General features: G+C 40.1%; 1 protein-coding gene across 4 annotated transcripts in view; it reads right to left on the minus strand.

Annotated features, from left to right (window-relative positions):
• The window catches only part of GRIA1 (glutamate ionotropic receptor AMPA type subunit 1), a 315,034-nt gene that overhangs the window by 214,590 nt on the left and 75,875 nt on the right, over nucleotides 1-24,569 (minus strand). The window lies entirely within an intron of this gene.

Below are 24,569 nucleotides of genomic sequence, written 5' to 3' on the forward strand. Positions count from 1 at the left end.
GGTTACAGTATAAGGCACACATACAGTACATGGTACACATACAGTACATGGTGGTTACAGTACATGGTACACATACAGTACATAGTGGTTACAGTATATGGTACACATACAGTACATGGTAGTTACAGTACATAGTTGACATATAGTACATGGTGGTTGCAGTATATGGTACATATACAGTGCATGGTGGTTACAGTATATATTACACATATAGTACATGGTGGTTACAGTACATAGTACACATACAGTACATGGTACACATACAGTACATGGTGGTTACAGTATATAGTACACATATAGTACATGGTGGTTACAGCACATGGTACATATACAGTACATGGTGGTTACAGTACATAGTACACATACAGTACATGGTACACATACAGTACATGGTGGTTACAGTATATAGTACACATACAGTACATGGTGGTTACAGCACATGGTACACATACAGTACATGGTGGTTACAGTATATGCATATATAGTACATGGTTACAGTAATATTAGAAAGGATCTCTGCAGAAACATAAACTCCACACTTCCACGTGCTTTAGCCTGGTTCTGGATTCATCACTGCAATTAATTACCACTTGTGCACTGTGTCATAAACATGACTCCTAGTTTCACCAAAACAAAACATCAATATATAAACCACAATTCCATACAAATTCTAATGGCTTAAGATTCTCCTTGTGGAGAGCATCACATTGATGTAGGGAAACTTATTGGTCATATAATTCTCCCATGGAAATTGAAATATGCAAATAGCCTCTTCAGGGAGGAAGAGGAACTCTAGCATCACCTATTGGATGCAGCAATGTATTGACACTTTAAGAGCCCTTGCCACAAGATGTAGGATAGGAAGCCAAACCAGAAAATCGATTTGCAGACCCGTGTTTCAGGATGTTTGCTCCTCATCAGTGCAAAGCAAGAAAACTGAATGGTTGGGAGCGAGACCCCACATGATGTCATCACTTGGCAGCCAAGAGCAAGCTGAATGCCTCCGCCATAATATCTCCTTACTCCTGCACTTTGGGAGTTTCACTATACACTGGGATACTGATGTCACCATGACTGTAGTAAGTAGAACAAGCAATCAATCAATTGCAGCTTGGAGCAAAGATGAAAATCAAGTTTTGAAAAAAATTAAAATAAAAAATGAATCAAAATTCAAATTGTCAACCTTTCCCAGTTAAACAGTTATTTTTTAAGAAGCATATTCGGTGCTAAATCTATAAAAGTCCAATAAAATTATTTATTTCATGTGGAAATCATTATAAAAAAATTAAAAGCAAAACAAATAATTTTTGTTTTTTGATCGCCAAACTTCTGCCAAACAATGCATTATAAAAAAAGATCAAAACCATCATGTAACCGAAAATGGTACAATTAAAAACCACAGCCCTCCAACAGCTCTACTGAAGGAAAAACAAAAGAAGTTATGGGGTTCAGAAAATTGCTGCACAAATTATTTTTTTCTTCTCCAAAATGTAAAATTTTTATTAAGTCACTAAAATAGTAAAAAAAATAGCACCGCTCTGGGTTATAAACTATTTAACCCCTTAAGATGGATATACAGTGTGGGACTTGACTGTACGGCGCACAGGTATGGGATATTATTGCTTTTTTATTTTGGAATTTTTTTACAGGAGAACGAGGGCTTCGCTTGGATTGAGCGTGCAATAAAGATGTAAAACTTGTGTGTTTCATTATTTCATTAAAAGACTTTATTCTTAATGTGTGTATGTATTTTAACCCTTTCATACTATTGGATTAATAATGCATAGGTGTCTTATTGACATCTCTCCATTATTAACCAGGCTTAATGTCACCTTACAATAGCAAGGTGACATTAACCCCTTATTACCCCATATGCCACCGCTACAGGGGAGTGGGAAGAGAGAGGCCAAGTGCCAGAATAGGTGCATCTTCCAGATGTGCCTTTTCTGGGGTGGCTGGGGGCAGATGTTTTTGGCCAGGGGGGGGCAATAACCATGGACCCTCTCCAGGCTATTAATATCTGCCCTCAGTCACTGGCTTTACCACTCTGGAAAATTGTGTGGGAGCCCACGCCATTTTTTCCCGTGATTTAATCCTTTAATTTAACACCTACAGCTCCAAAATTTTGTACACAGACACTACTGACATTATTAGTGAGGGGCATATAAAAATCTAATGGATATGCAATGGTTTACTGTATGTAACCATGCCTCATATCCTGTCGGGTTCGGTAAGGATTTTACAGATGCCGACAAATGAATTATCGGCTATTCTGCTATCTAGCGCTGTATGAAATATAAAGATATATACAGTATATACAGTGCCTACAAGTAGTATTCAACCCCCTGCAGATTTAGCAGGTTTAATAATATGCAAATAAGTTAGAGCCTTCAAACTTCAAACAAGAGCAGGATTTATTAACAGATGCATAAATCTTACAAACCAAAAAGTTTTGTTGCTCAGTTAAATTTTTATAAATTTTAAACATAAAAGTGCGGGTCAATTATTATTCAACCCCTAGTTTAATATTTTGTGGAAAAACCTTTGTTTGCAATTACAGCTAATAATCGTCTTTTATAAGACCTGATCAGGCCGGCACAGGTCTCTGGAGTTATCTTGGCCCACTCCTCCATGCAGATCTTCTCCAAGTTATCTAGGTTCTTTGGGTGTCTCATGTGGACTTTAATCTTGAGCTCCTTCCACAAGTTTTCAATTGGGTTAAGGTCAGGAGACTGACTAGGCCACTGCAACACCTTGATTTTTTGCCTCTTGAACCAGGCCTTGGTTTTCTTGGCTGTGTGCTTTGGGTCGTTGTCTTGTTGGAAGATGAAATGACAACCCATCTTAAGATCCTTAATGGAGGAGCGGAGGTTCTTGGCCAAAATCTCCAGGTAGGCCGTGCTATTCATCTTCCCATGGATGCGGACCAGATGGCCAGGCCCCTTGGCTGAGAAACAGCCCCACAGCATGATGCTGCCACCACCATGCTTGACTGTAGGGATGGTATTCTTGGGGTCGTATGCAGTGCCATCCAGTCTCCAAACGTCACTTGTGTGGTTGGCACCAAAGATCTCGATCTTGGTCTCATCAGACCAGAGAACCTTGAACCAGTCAGTCTCAGAGTCCTCCAAGTGATCATGGGCAAACTGTAGATGAGCCTTGACATGACGCTTTGAAAGTAAAGGTACCTTACGGGCTCGTCTGGAACGGAGACCATTGCGGTGGAGTACATTACTTATGGTATTGACTGAAACCAATGTCCCCACTGCCATGAGATCTTCCCGGAGCTCCTTCCTTGTTGTCCTTGGGTTAGCCTTGACTCTTCGGACAAGCCTGGCCTCGGCACGGGAGGAAACTTTCAAAGGCTGTCCAGGCCGTGGAAGGCTAACAGTAGTTCCATAAGCCTTCCACTTCCGGATGATGCTCTCAACAGTGGAGACAGGTAGGCCCAACTCCTTGGAAAGGGTTTTGTACCCCTTGCCAGCCTTGTGACCCTCCACGATCTTGTCTCTGATGGCCTTGGAATGCTCCTTTGTCTTTCCCATGTTGACCATGTATGAGTGCTGTTCACAAGTTTGGGGGAGGGTCTTAAATAGTCATAAAAGGCTGGAAAAAGAGATAATTAATCCAAACATGTAAAGCTCATTGTTCTTTGTGCCTGAACTACTTCTTAATACTTTAGGGGAACCAAACAGAATTCTGGTGGGTTGAGGGGTTGAATAATAAATGACCCTCTGAAAAGACTTTTCACAATTTAAAAAAAAAAAAGAAAAGAAATAACATTCTTTTTTGCTGCAGTGCATTTCACACTTCCAGGCTGATCTACAGTCCAAATGTCACAATGCCAAGTTAATTCCAAATGTGTAAACCTGCTAAATCTGCAGGGGGTTGAATACTACTTGTAGGCACTGTATATATATATATATATATATATAGGTTAAAAAATTGGAACAGCACCAAACACAGTACCTTAACAAAGTGCACGCATCCCCAGCCAGGCTCAGAAGGCTTCTTGCAATAGTAGAAAAAAAAGGGGAAACAGCACAGCAGACTTCCAGAAAAAAAAAGTGATGTTTATTGCCCAAATAGTGGGGCGACGTTTCGGATACAATCCTTTCTCACTGACATATATAAATGTAAAATCTTGCCATACGGATGCCATACAGATGACACACGGATACTTTTTTGAGAATAAATCTCATCCTCGCAGTGCACATGGATGACATACGGATCACTGTTCAGGAACATTTCTGCGTAACAAACCATATTTTTATATGTTAGGCGCGTCGCCGGCCTAAGACTAGGAATCTTGTGCTTCCTGGTCCAACCATGCCCCTGCCACTACACAAAAAGTGACCAATCAGTAGTGTGGGCGGGGTTACACACACACACAGCTCAGCATTCCAAGCTCTGCCAGATTTGCAGCAGAAGAAACTGTGATTTTATCAAAATTGCAGCAAGCAGCCCAGTAAGTGACACATTGCTGGAATCAGGGTTTCAGCCTCTACGTCATGCTGCTCTCAGATTACATAGCAAAAACCTACTGATAGATTCCCTATAACAGGTACAGAGGAGGTGGCGGCACATGGGCATAGTGTAGCAGGTAACTACAATCTCAAACTCAGCTCTGCTACATTTGCAGCCTGCTCCCTCGCAGCGAAGCTTTCTAAAACAACTGTATCAGTTGTAGCCACTCGTAGAAAACAGATTATCCGGATTAATTCATTCACAAAAAAAAACAGATTGCCCCAGGATTAAAAGATATGATGAGACAATGAAATGATTATTTTAGAAATCTACGATGATTGCAGCTCTGGCCTCCGTGATCCGAGGCGTACTAATTAAGCAGGAGCCAATGCATTTTAAAAGGTTAATTGTGCATGTTTTATACAGCTGCAGGAAGTAATCCCTCTCCGCATCTTGGAGAAAGAGAACGAGAACGGCCAGATGCCAATCACCGGAATCTTCTGCAAATGTAATTGGATTCTTCCTACAACAGCTGTTTTAAATAATGACAACAAATGGCGCAACTTGCGCGGTCATTTCTTAGGCGTGTTTGTTTTTATGCCTATTTAACATATATAAGTGCTACAACATCGTCAATGTACCCTGCGGCCTCTGTAAGAAACTGCAGGGAATATGGCCTCATTCACACTCCGAGATGCATGACGCAGTAAGTGGAAACCCACGTGGCTCGGTTCATTATTTGTGGGAGGGTTTTTTATGTCACTCTTTTTTTTTGTCTTGTGTCACTCGTTGATATTTTTTCGACAAATACTTAAAAATGAGATGCTTCTTCCATTTATGAATTTTGGGCAGATTTCAAAATGTTTTTTTTTCATCTTTGACCTGTTTCGCAACTATTTAGCACAAATGTTTCAAAATTTGAGACGAAAACAGCAGGAATAAATAAAATCACTCCAAATAGGACTGGAGTTGTGCCAAAATTTGGTGATTTTTTTTTTTTTAAAGGTCGCAAATGATTAAATCAACCAAAAACGTTTGGAAACCCCAAATTTGCCCACAGTGTGTAACATAAAAAAAAATAGGCGAACACATGCAAAACAGACTTGAAGTGAAAGAAGAAATTGGTATAAACTACACACATATTGCATGCTGATTGTGCATGCCCTGTGACGGACGGCTTGTCTGACGTTTTTGGAGGAGAGATCTTTGACTTTTTCATTACTTTAAAAATGTTATCCCATCAGGACAACCCTTGCCAACATCCTCCGTTATCTGATAAGTTTGCCCTCAAAATTGGCAGCAAAATTTTGTTGGGGCATTCATGAGATTCTCTTACAATCAAGACATTTAGCAAATATTAATTTGATTTTGCTCATCCTCATCAGTGAACGGCAGGGATGGAGGTAATCATTTTGCAGGATCTGGTCCAGGTCCTGTCGGCAATCTGTGGCCAACGGTTGGTAGACCAGTGAACCGCCTCCTACCTACTGGCATCCATGGCTCTAGTTTTTATTAGTGATCCTAAAGTGATGTCAAATGTGTGCCACAATAATGCCAGGATGGCTAATCAAAAGAGGAGCTGTGGATGCTGTCATGTAAGAGATGCTTTGAGCGCTCCCATCAAGAAGCCATGGATTACTGACGTTGCCAATAAACCAGATCTGGTGAAAAAATTCTTATGACAATGATCACAATTGACCAGTGTAGGCATATCATGTGTCATCAGCAGGGGAGGACATCTTCCTCAACTTTTGTATAGATTGCAAACTCCAAAATACCGCAAACCAAAGTAATGACACCTTCATCAAACTAAAGATTTCAGGATTAATTCAGACTTCACTACTAAAAACCTGATTCAGACCCATACCTCTCAAATTACTTGGAAGCCCAAATTTCAGATCCTAGAAGTATTCAAGAATATATGCCAATAGTTACACTGAAACATTGGAGACCAACCCCAGGAATCGCTCCAAACTACCCCAAAAGCCCACTTCAAAGAAATGGTGTCCAGTCAGTCTTCACCTTTGTGATTGGCATCCTTGTCACCTCTGGTCATATGAGACCTATTGACTTGGCCTTAACCCCTTCAGTCTGTTTTCACCATCATCACCTGGCCAAATTTTTCAATTTTGACCAACAGCACTTTATGTGGTAATAACTCTGTAACCCTTCAACAGATCCTACTGATTCTGACACAGTTTTTTTCGGGACACATTGTATTTCATGATGGTGGTAAAATATCTTCGAAACGACTTGAGTTTATTTAAGAAAAAATAAGAAATTTGGTGAAAATTTTGAAATGTTATGCCCTTAAGAAGAGAGTTATGTCACATAAAATAGTTAATAAATAACATTTCCCACATGTCTACTTTACATCAGCACAATTTCTTAAATATAATTATTTTTTTGTTAGGAAGTTATAAGGGTTAAAAGTTAACCAGCAACAAAATTTACAAAAACATTTTTTAGGGACCACATCACATTTGAAGTGACTTTGAGGGGCCTCTATGACAGAAAATGCTCAAAAGTGACACCATTCTAAAAAATTGCGCCCCTCCAGGGTGCTCAAAGTCACATTCAAGAAGTTTATTTACCCTTCAGGTGCTTCACAAGAACTAAAGCAATGTGGAAGGAAAAAATGAATATTTAACTTTTTGTCAAAAAAACTTTATTTTAACCCCATTTTTTTATTTTCACAAGGGTAACTGGAGAAAATGGACCCCAAAATTTGTTGTGAATTTTCTTTTGAGCATACCAATCCACCATATGTGGGGGAAAACTACTGTTTGTGTGCATGGCAGGGTTCAGAATGGAAGGAGGGAGCGCCATTTGACTTTTTGAATGCAACATTTTCTGGCATAATTAGCAGAGACCATGTCGTGCTTAGAGAGCCCCTGATGTCTTACCCTCACAAGTGACCCCATTTTGGAAACTAGATCCCTGAAGGAACTTAGGTGATGAGCATCTTGAACCCCCAGGTGCTTCACAGAAGTTTATAACGTTGATCCGTGAAAATAAAAAATCTAATTTTTCCCATAAAAATGTGTAAACCTTCCTCAAGCGACCACATTTTGGAAACAAGACCCATCAAGGAACTTATCTAGATGTGTATTGAGCACCTTGAATCCCCAGATGCTTAACAGATGTTTATAACATAGAGCCGGGATAATACATAAAATCACATTTTTCCCACAAAAATGATTTTAGCCCCCAATTTTTTATTTTCACAAGTGTAACAGGAGAAAATGAACCCAAAAATCTGTTGTACAATTTCTTCTCAGTATGCTAATACCCCATATGTGGGGGATAACTACTGTTTGAGTGCACAACAGGGCTCTGAAAAGAAGGAGTGACGTTTTGGAATGCAGACTTTGATGGAATGGTCTGCGGATGTCATGTTGTGTTGGAGAGCTCCTTATGCACCTTAACAGTGGACCCCCCCCCAAATGACCCCATTTTGGAAACTGTACCACTCCAGGAATTTATCTACATTTATGGTGAGCACTTTGAACCCACAGGTGCATTATGGAATTTTACAATGTTGATCTGTCAAAATGAGAAAACAAAATTTCCCCACTAAAGTGTGGTTTTAGCCCAAATGTTTTTCATTTTCACAAGGATATCAGGAGAAAATGGACCCCAGCATTTGTTGTGCAATTTCTCCTGATTAAACTGATACCACATATGTGGTTGAAAACTACTTTAGAGGTACAATGCAAAACTCTGAAATGAAGGCGCACCATATTGTAGTTCAGATGTTGTTGGACTGGTTTAAGGCTGCCATATCACATTGGCAGAGCCCCTGAGGTCCCAGAGCAGCAGAACCCCCCCCCCCCCCCCGTAAGTCACCCCATTTTACAAACTACACTTCTCAATGATCTCCTCTAGGAGTGCAGTGTTCATATTGACACCACAGGTGTCACAGAATTTTATACCATTGCGCAGAAAAAATACATACATTTTTCTACCATCAAAATTTCGTTTTAGCCCCAGAATTTACATTTTCACACTAGGAAATGGGTAAAAATGGCATCAAAATGTGTCCCACAATTTCTGCGGAATGTAGAAATGCACCATATGTGGCTGTACAATACTGCTTAGACTTGGGAGGGACAGAGTGCTATATACCTCCTGGAGCGCAGATTTTCCTAGAATAGTTTGCATATTCCAAATACAAAGATCCTAAGTGCTAGAAAAGCAGAATTAAGTGACCCCATTTTGGAAATTATACCCCTTAGGGAATTTATCTACAGGTGTAGTGACAATTTTGACTCCATGGTTGTTTTCCAAAAACAAGAAGCATTGGATGTTGGTGAGTGAAAATTGCAAACTGCCATTGTAGTGTAGTGTCCAGTACGTTGTAGTCACCAGTACGTTTTAGTGTCCAGTACATGGTAGTGCCCAGCTCATGCTTCTGGAGACACGCACCCATAAATTAGGTAAGCGCTCATCGCTACAGAAATGCCAAACTTGTGGACATTAAATGTGGTTTAGGCACACTGGGGATTAGAAGGGAGAGGAACATTTGGATATGGGAGCGCAGAATTTGCTGGATTTCTTTTTTGGGGGGAGGAGCCATAGCGCTTTTCCAGAGCATTTGTGCTACCAGTAATGTAGAAGCCCCCTATATTTCCATTAACAGATGATGGACCTCTGTGGAGACTTGCTTTTTTTGTGGATTTAGTTGAAACTATTATGTTATGGACCTGGTGGTTAGGAGCACCCGGAATGACCTGATGGTTAAACTACCACAGGACAAGCTCTGGGAAGTGGGAACTCTGCTGACCGCAACCCCTAATCCTATCACACAACTAGAAATAGCCGTGGAGCGTACCTAACATGACCTAGACGCCTCTTCACAGCCTTAGAGCTAACTAGCCCTGAAGATAGAAAATAAAGCCTACCTTGCCTCAGAGAAATTCCCCAAAGGAAAAGGCAGCCCCCCACATATATTGACTGTGAGTTAAGATGAAAGTCACAAACACAGAAATGAAACAGGTTTCAGCAAAGGGAGGCCAGACTTACTAAACAGACTGAGGATAGGAAAGGTATCTTTGCGGTCAGCACAAAAAACTACAAAAGACCACGCAGAGTGTGCAAAAAGACCTCCGCACCGACTCACGGTGCGGAGGTGCCACTCTGCATTCCAGAGCTTCCAGCTAGCAAGACAAAATCATGATAGCCAACTGGACAAGGAACAAATGAACAAATAATAACTAGCAGGGACTTAGCTTCTGCTGGAGTAGACAGGTCACCAGAAAGATCCAAGAGCGAACTGAACCAGTACAAGAACATTGACAGCTGGCATGGTAACGATCTGAGTGGAGTTAAATAGAACAGCCAGCCAAAGAATAAACTACGTCACCTGTGGAAGGAACCTCAGAAGCAGCAGCTCCACTCACAGCCACCAGAGGGAGTCCATGAACAGAACTCGCCGAAGTACCATTCATGACCACAGGAGGGAGTTCGAAAACAGAATTCACAACACTATTATTTGGAACATTTTTCATGATGTTTGGGATTACATTTATCCTGCGCTCTAAGTTGAGTGCTTGTCACACTGTCTTCAGTAAGGAAGGGGGCCTCAAACTGTCCCTTGTACTAAGAACCTAACTATCTCTGTCCCTGGGGTACTCTTGAAGGTAGAGAGGCTCCAACCTTATTATGCCCCTGTTAAACCTGATCTGTCTCCTCCCACAACCCATGACGCATGGGACAGAAATGAAATGTAAACAAGACACAAAGACAAAACAGGGATAACAGAAAACCTCTATCATGCAAAAGCACTTACCAACTATAGGGAAGAGGATAGGGACAGGGAGGAATAAACTAAATGGGAACAGGGACCAGAAGATAAACACACATGTACGACAGCAAACCACAGAACATGCTACAACAACTCCACTCCAACCACTTAGCTTTAGCATACAGCACAGGAACACAAATCTTTCACCAACAGGGAGAAGAATGTCTGGACAGTTTTTGTAGGAAGAGATAAAGACCAGATCAGCAGTAGCAGAAAAGGAGCTGCATGTTTCTGACCAGTATAGAAAGGGTCATTAACCTCTACAGCTCCAGAAGAAACTAAATCCATTTAATATAGGACACAAATCACATCATCTCTAAAGAAGTCCTGCAGTTCATTATCCTATGTGACCGTCTAACTTCAGGTCTTCCAAGGAGATGTGACACCTTCGTGACCATACTTATATGGGGGTTTCCATCTAAATCTCCAAAGTACGTGACTCAGATGAAAACCCCCAAGGGATCCATTCACTAGAATGAGGCAGCAGAGTTACACTGGACTCCATCTGGATTCTGTTCATCGTTGTCCTTCTTTTCAGAAGTGCACAACACTGCGGCCGACCAAGCTTATATGCAAATCTAAAAAGACGGGCACCATCCAAATCACGTATTTCAGAGATTTACATGGAAACCCCGATGTAAGTGCTCAGCGCAGAGCGCAGGATAAATCAGTAGTAGGTCAAGAATGGGTTTTATTTATTTTTTAAGCCGTTCCTCGTGCGGAAAAAGTGATTAGGTGACTTTATTCTTGGGGTCGGTGCGATTACAGCAATACCAGATTTATATTGAGTTTTTATGTTTGGCTGCTGTCACACACTAAAAGACACTTTTTATTGCAAAAACAAATTTTTACATCACCATTTTTTGATAGATATAATTTTTCCATCTTTTGTCTCACAGAGTCATGTGATGGCTTGTTTTTTGTGGGATGAGTTGACGTTTTTATTGGTACCATTTTCGGACACCTGACTTTTGTTGAAGGCTTTCTATTCCAATTTTTGTGAGGTAGAATGAACGAAACCCAGCAATTCAGGTTTTTTTTTATGCCATTCTGCGTGTGGTAAAATTGCCAAGGCAGCTTTATTCTTTGGGTCAGTTTGATTACAGCGATACCATATTTATATCTTTTTTTTACATTTTGGCATTGTTTTATTCTGATAGCTATAACTTTTTTATTTTTCTGCTGATGGAGCCGTATTGCAGCTTTTTTTTTGCTGGACAAGATGACATTTTCAGTGGTACCATTTTTATTTATATTTGTCTTTTTGATCGCGTTTTATTCCACTTTTTGTTCAGCGGTATGATGATAAAGAATCATTTTTTGCCTCGTTTTTTTTATTTTTTTTATTTTACGGTGTTTACTGAAGGGGTTAACTAATGGAACAGTTTTATAGGTTGGGTCGTTCCAGGGGAGGTGATACCAAATATGTGCACTTTTTTTTGTTTTTTTGCCATAAAAATGTTCATTTATATGTGTAGTACCATGCAAAAGTTTGGGCACCTCTGGTCAAAATTCTTGTTGGTGATTATAGTGTAGATATACTGCATTGGTCAGGAAGTACTTTCCGACCATGACTTATATATACTGCAAATGTCGAGAAAGGCTTAAATGATATCATGACATTGCAGGTCTAAGTGCCAAAGACGGTCAGGATACCAGGCCAAATATAAACCAGTGCCATTACTGGGAACCAGTTCAGGGAAGTTTAGGCATTGCCAAAATCAATCTTATGCTAGAATACCTCACTCAGGTAGCAATAACAAACTAAAAACTGCAACTGACCTGCCAGTTCCTGTATAGAACAAAGATACTGACCCACAATCCCTAATGGTTCCTTCGTGAGCAGAAAAAGCCCTAATTTCAGAGGAGATGATGGCAGCTCGGACCTATGCTGCCTGAGAGGCTATCAAGTACTTCACGATCCTCCTAAAATACCGGAGGGCAGTGCAGAGTGCCAACTACCTACAAAAGGGAAAGTGTGCTAAAAAAAGGAAAGATCCCAGAGTGAGTAAAGAAAACCAGGAAATACAAAATAAAGTATAAAGTAGGTACTGTTAGATTATATGTCGCCTACATCCTAAAAAGAAACAAGGAAGATGCATAGTAAAGAACAGAAAACGCAAATTCACTGACTGGCTTTAAGCTATATCAGAATAGTTTAACATCCACAAGAAACTATCACCTGCAGAAAATGCCAGGAGGGGAACAGAACTTAAAGACGCACTCGAAAGGTGATAGGGCAGACAAATGAATAAATGAAAAAGTCAGCCACAAAGCACAGGCTCAAGGGTTTGAATCCAAAATCATGATAATCATACTTTATGAACTATGGCTCTAAAGAACCTATCTAGACATAACTGATTCATACTGGGTTAGATTTATCTGGACTACTCCTTTAAGTATCACACAATATACCCCATCCCCCACACACCATGTATCAGTAGAGATGCCTGGGAAGTCTTGAGACATTTTTCCATATGAATATCTAATATGAATTGTGTTTGAGTCTTGTAAATGATTTTCATATGGCAGAACATTTCCATTAAGTGATATTCTGTTTCTGCCAGCTCAGGAACCTCCCTCCAGTCAATTGACTGTGATGGGAAATAAAATATTATTTGTACAATAAAATAAAATTTGAGAAATGCAACAATGTTATCATAGACATGAAGGGAAATGAGGCTGAGACTGAAAAACGAAGCTGCTCTGTAGACCTGAGCACAGCAAAGTGTGGAAACCATATCTGATTTACTGCACCACAAATACTGATGCAGCAGAGCGGATTTATTCCCATATTCCCTTTGTGCGCTCCATAAAGGTAATGCAAGCAATTTACCGCTTGCCCTATAAAATCAGCGTATATTGCACTAATCCCAATAGGCAGGCAAAGGACAGATAGATATGGGATAGAGAAGAAAGAAGGAAGGAAAAAAGGAAGGAAGGAAGGAAGGAGAAAGGAAAGACGGAAGGAAGGAAAAAAGGTGGGAAGGAAGGAAGGAAGGAAGGAAGGAAGAAGGAAGGCAGGAAGGAAGGAAGGAAGGAAGGAAGGAAAGATGGAAGAAAGGAAAAGGGAAGGAAAGGAGGAAAAGGGGTAGGATGGAAGGAAGAAAACAAAGAAAAAGAAAGAAAGATAAAGAGAACAAGCAAAAAAGGAAGGGAAGAAGGAAGGAAAGAAGCAACGAAGGAAAGAAGGAAACCGGGTAAGAAGGATGGAATGAAGGGAAGAAGCAATGAATGAAACAAAGAATGAGGAAAGGAAGGAAGGAAGAAAAGAAGGAAAGAAAGAATGAAGGAAGGAATAAAGGAGAGAATGTAAGAAGGAAGGAAAAAAGGAAAGGATGGGAGGGCAGAAGGAAAGAAGAAAGGTAAGAGGGAGCTAAAGAAGGAAGGAGAGAAGTAAAGAACGAAGAAAAGACAGAAACAAAGAAAGAAACAAAGTGCACAGATACAAAAGTACAAAAGTGGAGTTATATACTGTAGATAGATAAATAGTTGGATAAATATATGGATAGATAGATAATAGATGGATCAGACAATAGATAGATAAATAGATAGATAATAGATAGATAAATAATAGATAGATAATATATAGACAGACAGATATATAGATAATTGATAGATAGATAGATAAATAATAGATAGATAATATATAATAGATAGATAATAGATAGATGATAGATAAATAATATATAGATAATAGAGAGATAATAGATAGATAGATGATAGATAGATAGATAATAGATAGATAATATATAGATGATAGATAGATAGATAGATAGATAGATAGATAGATAGATAATAGATAGATAATAGATAGATGATAGATAATAGATAGATAGATAGATAGATAGATAGATAGATAATATATAGATGATAGAGAGATAATAGAGAGATAGATAGATAGATAGATAGATAGATAGATAGATAGATAGATAGATAGAGATGAGAAACCAGACGCATTTAGAGCCAATATTCATGAGCGCTCGGTCTCTGGTTAAAGAGTCCATTATGTCTAGACGACAGGCTCACATTGATATTCTAGTCACTGGTGCCTCATCACGGGATGTTTCCTTGCCCAGTACAGCACCAGGCACCTGCACTATTAGCACAAATCTGACATTCATACCGGGGTGTGCGTATACTGTCCTGCAGTGACCGGATGTGTTACATTAGCGCATTATATAAGGTGCATAGGAGGAATGAGAGGATGTAGAGAGAGATGGACTCATGGATCCATACAGAGATCTACAGAACATCTCGATACCCCGTGTGATGGCCCGTACTCCACCTTGTCTTTAGCAGCCCTGACTACACTAGGTAGGAGAACAATCATGGCTGCATCTTCAGTGAATACATAAATTGAGAGAACGCCATGTTTCCTTGGGCACTGATCATTTTTACCAAATTTCTATTACAGGTTGAGACTAAAAATACTGTAGTTGTTGAGAACCAGCATGTTGTATTTTCATTTCTAGGAACTGGGGAGAAAAATGGCGTGAAATGCTAGGTGTTACCTCTAGGAATAAACTGCTGAAAATGAGAAGCTATAAAACGAACTCTAAAAATGGACAGGAGCGAAAAATAAGGGAATGGGTAACTGGAAGGTTTTCATCATTCATCATGATTCTCGAGAATACCCATAGCACCGGACATCGGTTCTCACCCCCAGTGAGGCTTACAATCTGATTAAAAAGGCTGTCTTAAAGACTTTTTCAGGAAAAGCTTTATTCTTGTTTAGGGTTTGTGTCTGGTGTTTCAGATTGTCCTAGTTCACGTGAATGAGACTGACCTACAGTACCAAAAATGATCAATGTACAATGGCGGTGCGGTTTCAAGTCAAGGAATTTAAGGCTATTCTTTGAGTTTTCTTTTTATAAAGTGAGTCAATGAAATAATAATAATAATAATAATAATAATACAAATTTGATTTGTAGGACAGTTGCATTCCTGCAAAATACCCATCTCAATATGTTGTGATACCACGCAATAACTGTGTTTGATATTTTGGTCAATGGCTCGGACTGGCCCACAGGGGAGCAGGAGAATCCTCCGGTAGGCCGCTCTGAAGGAGTAGTAACAAGTAGTGCTAGTATACTTGATTCATAAATTTCAGAAAAAGGTATAATCTAATCATTCATTAAATAAGCTAGCCAAATTAATATTACATACTGTAGAAGCAAAAGGAAATTTGTGTACTAGGGTCAGGTTATTTTTTCATCTAGCTGAACAGTGGACCCCAAGAATAAATGTCACTGGCGGGCCTTTGCCAAGTCAGTCTGATACTGGGCGGGATTGTCGGTCAATCTAGCTAGAAACTGGCGAGTGCAGGAAATATGGATCAGCCATTTTTTATTACATCACATCCTTTACTTCTAGGAGGAAAAGTTAATGACAAACATGTCTTAGGTGAAGTTTCAGAGAGGTAATTTCAAGTTCCTGGACCCCTCAAAATGACATCTATAATAGGACCCCGGTCTACTAACTGCAATTTGGTTTTTCTAGTCGAAATCTATTCTCCTTTTTTGGGGGAAGAGTTCTTGTTGGGGTTTTTCTTTTCCTGGAACGTTAGTTGAAGCATTTTTTTTTTCTTTTCTTTTTTTACAAGCTTTTGATTTTGTGCCTAGTTTGGAGCAGATTTCATCAGGACCGGTTTCGTAGAAGTGTCATGTACTTTTTTAAAAATATTTTTTAAAACCTCTTCAGTAAAAAAAAAAATATGCCGAGAATATCCTCAGATGATTGTGGAAGCGGATTTCCCATAGGGGTGAAAAGGACGAGTTTACCGATTGGTATTGAAAAGGTTTTTGAGGAGTATTTTGGAGCAGATCCACTCTAAAAACTCCTAAAAGGATAACTGGGGGAATTGCCTTACGTGGCACAAGGCCCTTTAAAACCTCTTTGGTTTGGGCGTGACTGGAACCCCTTCAATATCTATGACAACACTCCTGAAGAGTTTCTAAACATGGAGCGTAAACATTAAAGGGAACCTGTCATGTTCAAAATGGTATCTGATCTGCAGGCCGGATGTTATAGACCAGGAGGAGCTGATCAGATTGTTATATATTTTTATGGGTAAAAAGTTTTAGTAAGGCTTTTATTTTTGTTCACTAAAATCCCTGGTTTTTGTACGAATAAGTCCAGTGGGCGGTCTTATTAAATGACCGTCAGTCTTCCAGACCGCCCACTGGACTCATACATACAAGCACCAGGGATTTCTATGAATAAAACTAAAGTTATACTAAACCTGTTCCAACAAAGCCACAAATCTTTCTGCTCCGCTTCTTCATTTTTATACCGAGCTGTCCACAGATCCAACTGTAGGTACAGTATGACAGTCATGCAGGGAAGACTGTCTGAGTAGGACCTCCCACTGGACTCATACATACTCTACAAGCATCAGGGATATGACTGCAATACAATTTATACGGAATCTTTTCCAACAAATCAATACATCTTTCTGCTCAGCTTCTCCTTGTCTATATGTAAGGAGGTGTCGGAGTCCGTCAGGTGTCTGTCTCCTCTGTGGATTCTGTACACCTGTCTTACGTGCGGTACCTTGTCGTTTAGTAATGTTATTGTAATGTGTTGTATTAAAATATGATGGGCGGTGTTTCAGCTTAGGAAAAGAATAAGATATAGAGGGTTAAATGGTTGGGAGGAGCTAGAGGAGGATGGTGCAAAGCCCCAAGGATATAGGGAAAGGACTTCCTGTATAGGGGACAGAGCCCGGGCAAGCTTGCCCAGGGCAAGACATGCATGACAGCGAGAGCAGAGGGTTCACTGGTGGTGGAAAAGAAGGACTGCCCTGGACTGATGGGCACCGGCTAGTTGGTCTCATCTCCAGGAGAAAACTTGGGGTCCTGGACCGGGATGGGAGCTGATGATGAGTAGCATATGGAGACAGCAGGGAAAGCACAGGAAAAACTTTGCCTGATTTGTAGCGTGTCGTGGGTGTAACTGTTCAGTAAAGTTTAACCGTTGGAACAGAACTACGCATCTGAACGCAAAACGGAGGTAACCGACTGTACCCTAGGACGGAAATGTCGCTTATTCCCCCCATGTGCAAGGTGCCAGGGTGCTTACTGACTGTGACTTGGTGAACACCCCCACGACTACCTCCCCAGGTCGACCTTGTTACATGTACCGTACTGACCACAGATTCGACTACTTGTACAACAAGACAGGTTCCTTTAAGGATGTTTACGTAATATTAGAATTGCAGTACACGTTGTCATTGAAAATCATCCATCCAGGCCATGTTTTGCTCCGTCCATGTTCACTCCCTAAGTATCTTGTGCTGTGCACCTGATTGGAGTCATTGCTTTAATTTCCCATGCTTCCCTAAACCTTATCTCTGTAATCCCTATACATAATCTGAAGTACAGAAATGAGATTACCCAGTGCGACAGCGGAAGGGATAGACCAGGCACAAATAACATTTTCGCTTACGGGTAAGTTGAGAAAATCAATATCTGTCAATTTATTGGCCGTGGATTTAGAAAATATGACCCAAGAAGAATAAATTATATCCTTGTGTGATGGAAAATTCTGGATATAAATCTGTTGATATTGTGATATTATTATAGTACAGCGAGGTGGGAAAACAACGGTTTAAGCGATGAATGCATCAACATCTACAATAATATGTCAGATGTGTAGGCGGAAGCTCTTACTCCAGGTATATGGACCCAATACCTAACCACTGTTATCATCCATGCACAGCTCTCTCAAGGGTTGCAGTTAAAGAGGACTTGTCACTTGCCATAAATATGTATTTTTTTTACCTGGTGTAAATGCCCCTGTTCTCCTGAATCCGGCGTTGTTTTTCTTTTGCTCCTGCGCCACTCCGTTCCTGAGATATGGCCTCCGCTTCCTGGTATGCAAATCTAGTCTTTTTAGCCAACAGGAGGTTGTCTTTAAGAAAACGCGCCCAGTGAAGTTAGCCACACCCACTTAGTTAACAACACTTGATTTACATACAGGGAAGAAAGGGCCATATCTCAGAAATGGAGATGTGTAGGAACAAAAGAAAAACAACACTGAACTCAGGAGAACAGCGGCACTTACACCAGATATATAAAAAATACATATTTATGGCAAGTGACAGGTCCTTTTAAACAAAATTATATGGAAATGTGCCTAAAATCTAAAATACGCAACGTACTAATCAACGTCTTTTATCTTTGATGTTTGATTTTCTTTAGTCCTTCTCATGCACCACTGGCGGCTGACTCGGTTAAACCCCCCTCCCCCGCACAAGGTCCCACACCATAGAAAAAGCAAGGTTCCGAGGCACCTGAGAAAATGGGGATAAAACATAACCTTTATTCCATTATTCCTTCCTTAAAGATCAAGTACAATTGAGGAAGACAAGTGAAGCAACGTTTCGGCCCAAAAGGGCCTTTTTCAAGCCAGAGGTACAAAAAAAAGGCTGTAATTTTTATTGTACGTCTGGCTTGAAAAAGGCCCTTTTGGGCCGAAACGTTGCTTCACTCGTCTACCTCAATTGTACTTGATCTTTAAGGAAGGAATAATGGAATAAAGGTTATGTTTTATCCCCATTTTCTCTGGTGTCTCGGAATCTTGCATTTTAGATGCCTGATCTTCAGTTACTTGTCTTGGGCTCTGGTTCCAGCTGCTCCATTGCTGGCCCAGTACAGGAGGGAGTTTTTTTGAATTTGCATATGATCAGTGATGTATGTGAAGGGGGCTGGCTGACTACTGAGCCTCGTTTCTAAATTATACACAGGAGAGGACTGGAAGAGGAACTGTCAAATCTAAGATCGGGGATATAGCCGGAGACAGTGGTGTACCTCCAATAGAAGCAAACAACACAGCTGATATGGTACTTATGAGTTCGGGCAAGAGCCCAACACTAGTGATGAGCGAGTATACTCGTTGCTCGGGTTTTCCCGAGCACGTTCGGGTGGTCTCCGAGTATTTGTGAGTGTTCGGAGATTTAGTTTTCGTTGCCGCAGCTGCATGATTTGCAGCTGCTAGCCAGCCTGAATATATGTGGGGATTCCCTAGCAACCAGGTATGTTTCAAGCTGTCTAGCAGCCGTAAATCATGCAGCTGCGTTGACAAAAACGAAATCTCCGAGCAGTCACAAATACTCGGAGACCACCCGAGCATGCTCGGGAAACCCAAGCAACGACTATACTTGCTCATCACTACCCAAGACTGGTGTCTCAATCTCAACACTATCTGTGTCCTTAGGACACGTACTGAATATAATGGTGTAGCTCACAACTCCCTGCTCAACCATTCAGCTGTGTATCTGAGACTTAGTAGAGCAAGCCCGATGGCGTCACGAGATTGTGCCTGCTGTGCAGAGCCACTCACGGCCCAGACTGCAGCAATTCATCTTGAGGTGAGTAGTTTCTTTATTTGGCCAGTGCAGTGTTTTAAATGGGTTGAGGGGTACAATCAGGGGCGTAAAAATCGCAACCGTGCCCTTGCAGATAAGGAGAGCTCGCTGACAACACTGCCAATTTCCCCTGGATGTACATCTTTGGATGCACATTCAGTTGAAACGCACTGAAATACACACTCCCGGCCAATCAGAGACTAAAAGCAGACGCCGAGATGTCATGCGCTGCCTGTGCCAGCATATCAGTCAGCCGCCGACTCCTGCCCCAGCTATAGAGAAGGATGCCGCAGGTCATTGGAGCATGGGAAGGTAAGAATAATCCTTTGTTTCCTTTAACAAAGGAGATGAACAGAGAGGGGCTCAGGATGGGGGACATTATACCAGGAAGGGGCCTAGGATGTGGGGAATTAAACCAGAATGGGGACCAGTATATCAGGAAGGGGCCCAGGATGGTAGGCATTATTACCGGAAGGGCCCAGGATGGTAGGCATTATTACCGGAAGGGCCCAGGATGGTAGGCATTACTACCGGAAGGGCCCAGGATGGGGGAAATTATTACTGGAAAGGGACAGAAATGGACAATAATACTGGAAGGGCCCAGGATGGGAGAAATTATTACTGGAAAGAGGCATTGATACTGGAAGGACCCAGGATGGGGGAAATTATTACTGGAAAGGACCAGAAAGTGACATCAATACTGGAAGGGGCCAAAATGGGACATTATTACTGGAAGATGCCCAGAATGATGGACATTATTACTGGAAGGAGCTCAGAATGGGGGACATTATTAAATAAAGAACCCAGGACAGGGGACACTAATACATGATGGGGAACATTATACATAGAAGATGCCCAGGTTATGGGATATTACTACAGGAAGGAGCCAGGATGGGGGCATTATTACTTATGATTATTGGGGGGAGTAAATATGCATGCCTTTATAGGATCTAGAATGCTACAGAGGCCCGTACATATGACCAACATGCAGGTGCAAATTTTGCACCGGGACCCATTTAACTCTTGTATGTCCACTGGGTACCATATCATGGGGACATCATACCGAGAGTTTTGGATGCGGTGCCACATATCTAAAATAAGTAAACCCAGAATAAAATTAACCTGTATTTAATAGATCTGTCAACAGCAACTTGCTGACAGTTTCCAGGTAGCAACATCAGAATCTTGTGTTGCAGGTTGCATTCACTGTACAGACTTTACAGCTATCGTTGAGGTTTGTCTGCCCGGTTATCACATCGAGTCATTATCCATCAGGGCATTTTATACGAATGGCTCCGTAGCAGAGAACCCGATCTCTCCAGCTTAATAACATACGTAGGATCGCGTCTGCTGCCGGATAACTATATAGTTTTTCTAATGAACGCCGGCAGACTGAGGTCGTTATGCTGAGACGTGTTTTTAGTGCTTAGGAGAAGTGAACTGATTGTTCTCTGCGTTTCATGATTCACGACGGATGGCGATGACCGGGTGCCATGGAGACCCGAAGGCGTCATCACCGGGAAGGGTTGTTTGATATAGCTTACATCTTCCTCTAAGAAAGTGATGGCGTATTATGAACACAGCTCCTTAAAAAAAGCACCTTTCATCATCCGTGCTCCATATTCTGGAGGAACGGACTATTAGTCAAGATGACTACGACGCTGGACTCTACGAAAGGGACGGGAAAAGGAAAGACAACCTGATCGTGAACGTCAAGCAACTTCTTGGCCCCGTGCGTAATCTGAAGATTTCCAGATCATTGGTTTCCAGACTATCAGAATTTAGGCTACGTTCACATTAGCGTTGCGCGCCGGTGCGTTTGCGACGCAACGCACGACGCACAAAAAACGCGCGCAGAACGCGCACAAAAACGCTGCGTTTTGCGACGCGTGCGTCGTTTTTTGACGAAAATCGGACGCACGAAAAATGCAACTTGTTGCATTTTCTTGCGTCCGACGCTAGCGTCGGAAACGACGCACGTGTCGAAAAACGCCACCCAAAAAACGCACGCGTCCCCTATGTTAAACATAGGGGCGCGTCGCCGCTGCGTTGCCGACGCAACAGCGACGCACATTAGCGGAACGCTAATGTGAACGTAGCCTTAAAAGGTCATTGTCCTTTCAGACAACATGATCTCATTGAATGGATAATTCAAAACAGAAAATGCAAATGACTTTATTTATAAATTATGATGACTTACTTCCCGAATAAGGATGCAACATTAGATGTAACTTGCTCCTTGTGGAGAGTGGCATGTCAGAGTGAGGAGACTTTTACGCCAATCAAGGCTCGCTAGAGGGTCGATATTGAGTTCAAGTCGTCCTCCACTCCGAGGAGGCATTTTGCCTATTTTATTCCCCAGGGGAGCATACGTGGCTTATAAGTCTCCTCACTCTGACACTCCAGGCTTGGCTTGTCACTCTCCACTATTACCCCTTAGATTTAGAGTCTTAAAAACAGCAGAGATTTTACCGAGAAATACAAAGCTGAAAATGGCACAAGCTTGTGATACAGCATTACACTTCCACGGTCCACCCAAGGCGGCGTTCATTGCTGCACCCTTTCCTGCACATCTTCAGATTCCAGCAAAGCAATAGTTTAGCATTGATATAGTATACAGCTGCCTTGTATCGTGCCGGCTGGAGTCAGTCTCTGCGCAGTACTGCACCTCACATTGATTGCACTGATGTTGGAAACTATGTATCCAAATATGTGTTCCTATATCAATTGTACATGAAAACATGAAAGCCGGAAAGTCTGGATTTATAGGATCCCAGCAGCAAAGATACACTCCACTGAATATATAATATACAGCACAGAAAACCAAGCTCAGCCATGGAGTGTCAGAACCAATGAAACAATCTATGGCTTATGATAACAATGTTCAATGAGACTTTCTGCAGAGGAACTACAGCCTGCGCTACGTACTGGAAGCAAAGGGGTGCCATCTGTTAATGGAACCCAGAGGTGGAAAAACCTAGATAGATAGATAGATAGATAATAGATAGATGATAAATAATAGATAGATAATAGATAGATAGATAGATAATAGATAGATGATAGATAATAGATAGATAATAGATAGATAATAGATAGATAGATAATAGATAGATAATAGATAGATGATAGATAATAGATAGATAGATAGATAGATAGATAGATAGATAGATAGATAGATAGATAGATAGATAGATAGATGGATAGATGATAGATAATAGATAGATAGATAATAGATAGATAATAGATAGATAATAGATAGATAGATAGATAGATAGATGATAGATAATAGATAGATAGATAATAGATAGATAGATAGATAGATAATAGATAGATAATAGATAGATAATAGATAGATAGATAATAGATAGATAATAGATAGATAGATAGATAATAGATAGATAGATAATAGATAGATGATAGATAATAGATAGATAGATAATAGATAGATAGATAGATAATAAATAGATAGATAGATAGGGATAGATGATAGATAGACATATAACAGATAAATAGATAGATAGATGATAGATAGATAGATGATAGATAGATAATAGATAGATAGATAGATAGATAGATAGATAGATAGATAGATAGATAGATAGATAGATAGATAATAGATAGATAGATAGATAGATAGATGATAGATAATAGATAGATAGATAATAGATAGATAGATAGATAATAAATAGATAGATAGATAGGGATAGATGATAGATAGACATATAACAGATAAATAGATAGATAGATGATAGATAGATAGATGATAGATAGATAATAGATAGATAATAGATAGATAGATAGATAATAGATAGATAGATAGATAGATAATAGATAGATAGATAATAGATAGATAGATGATAGATAGATAGATAGATAATAGATAGATAGATGATAGATAGATAGATAATAGATAGATAAAAGATAGATAGATAGATATATAGATAATAGATAGATAGATGATAGATAGATAGATAGATAGATAGATAGATAGATAGATAGATGATAGATAGATAGATGATAGATAGATAGATGATAGATAGATAGATAGATAATAATAGATAGATAGATAATAGATAGATAGATAATAGATAGATAGATAATAGATAGATAGATAGATGATAGATAGATAGATAATAGATAGATAATAGATAGATAGATAGATAGATAGATAGATAGATAGATAGATAGATAATAGATATATAGTAGATATATAGATGATAGATGATAGATAGATAGATAATAGATAGATAATAGATAGATGATAGATAGATAGATAGATAGATGATAGATAGATAGATAGATAGATAGATAGATAGATAGATAGATAGATAGATAATAGATAGATAGATAGATGATGGATAGATGGATAGATAGATAATAGATAGATAGATAATAGAGAGATAGATAGATAAATAATAGATAATGGATAGATAGAGAGATAGATACAGTGGGGCAAAAAAGTATTTAGTCAGTCAGCAATAGTGCAAGTTCCACCACTTAAAAAGATGAGAGGCGTCTGTAATTTACATCATAGGTAGACCTCAACTATGGTAGACAAACTGAGAAAAAAAAAATCCAGAAAATCACATTGTCTGTTTTTTTAACATTTTATTTGCATATTATGGTGGAAAATAAGTATTTGGTCAGAAACAAAATTTCATCTCAATACTTTGTAATATATCCTTTGTTGGCAATGACAGAGGTCAAACGTTTTCTGTAAGTCTTCACAAGGTTGCCACACACTGTTGTTGGTATGTTGGCCCATTCCTCCATGCAGATCTCCTCTAGAGCAGTGATGTTTTGGCAACACGGACTTTCAACTCCCTCCAAAGGTTTTCTATAGGGTTGAGATCTGGAGACTGGCTAGGCCACTCCAGGACCTTGAAATGCTTCTTACGAAGCCACTCCTTCGTTGCCCTGGCGGTG

This window comes from Ranitomeya imitator, chromosome 4 (assembly GCF_032444005.1).
Source record: "Ranitomeya imitator isolate aRanImi1 chromosome 4, aRanImi1.pri, whole genome shotgun sequence".
Classification (NCBI taxonomy): Eukaryota; Metazoa; Chordata; class Amphibia; order Anura; family Dendrobatidae; genus Ranitomeya; species Ranitomeya imitator.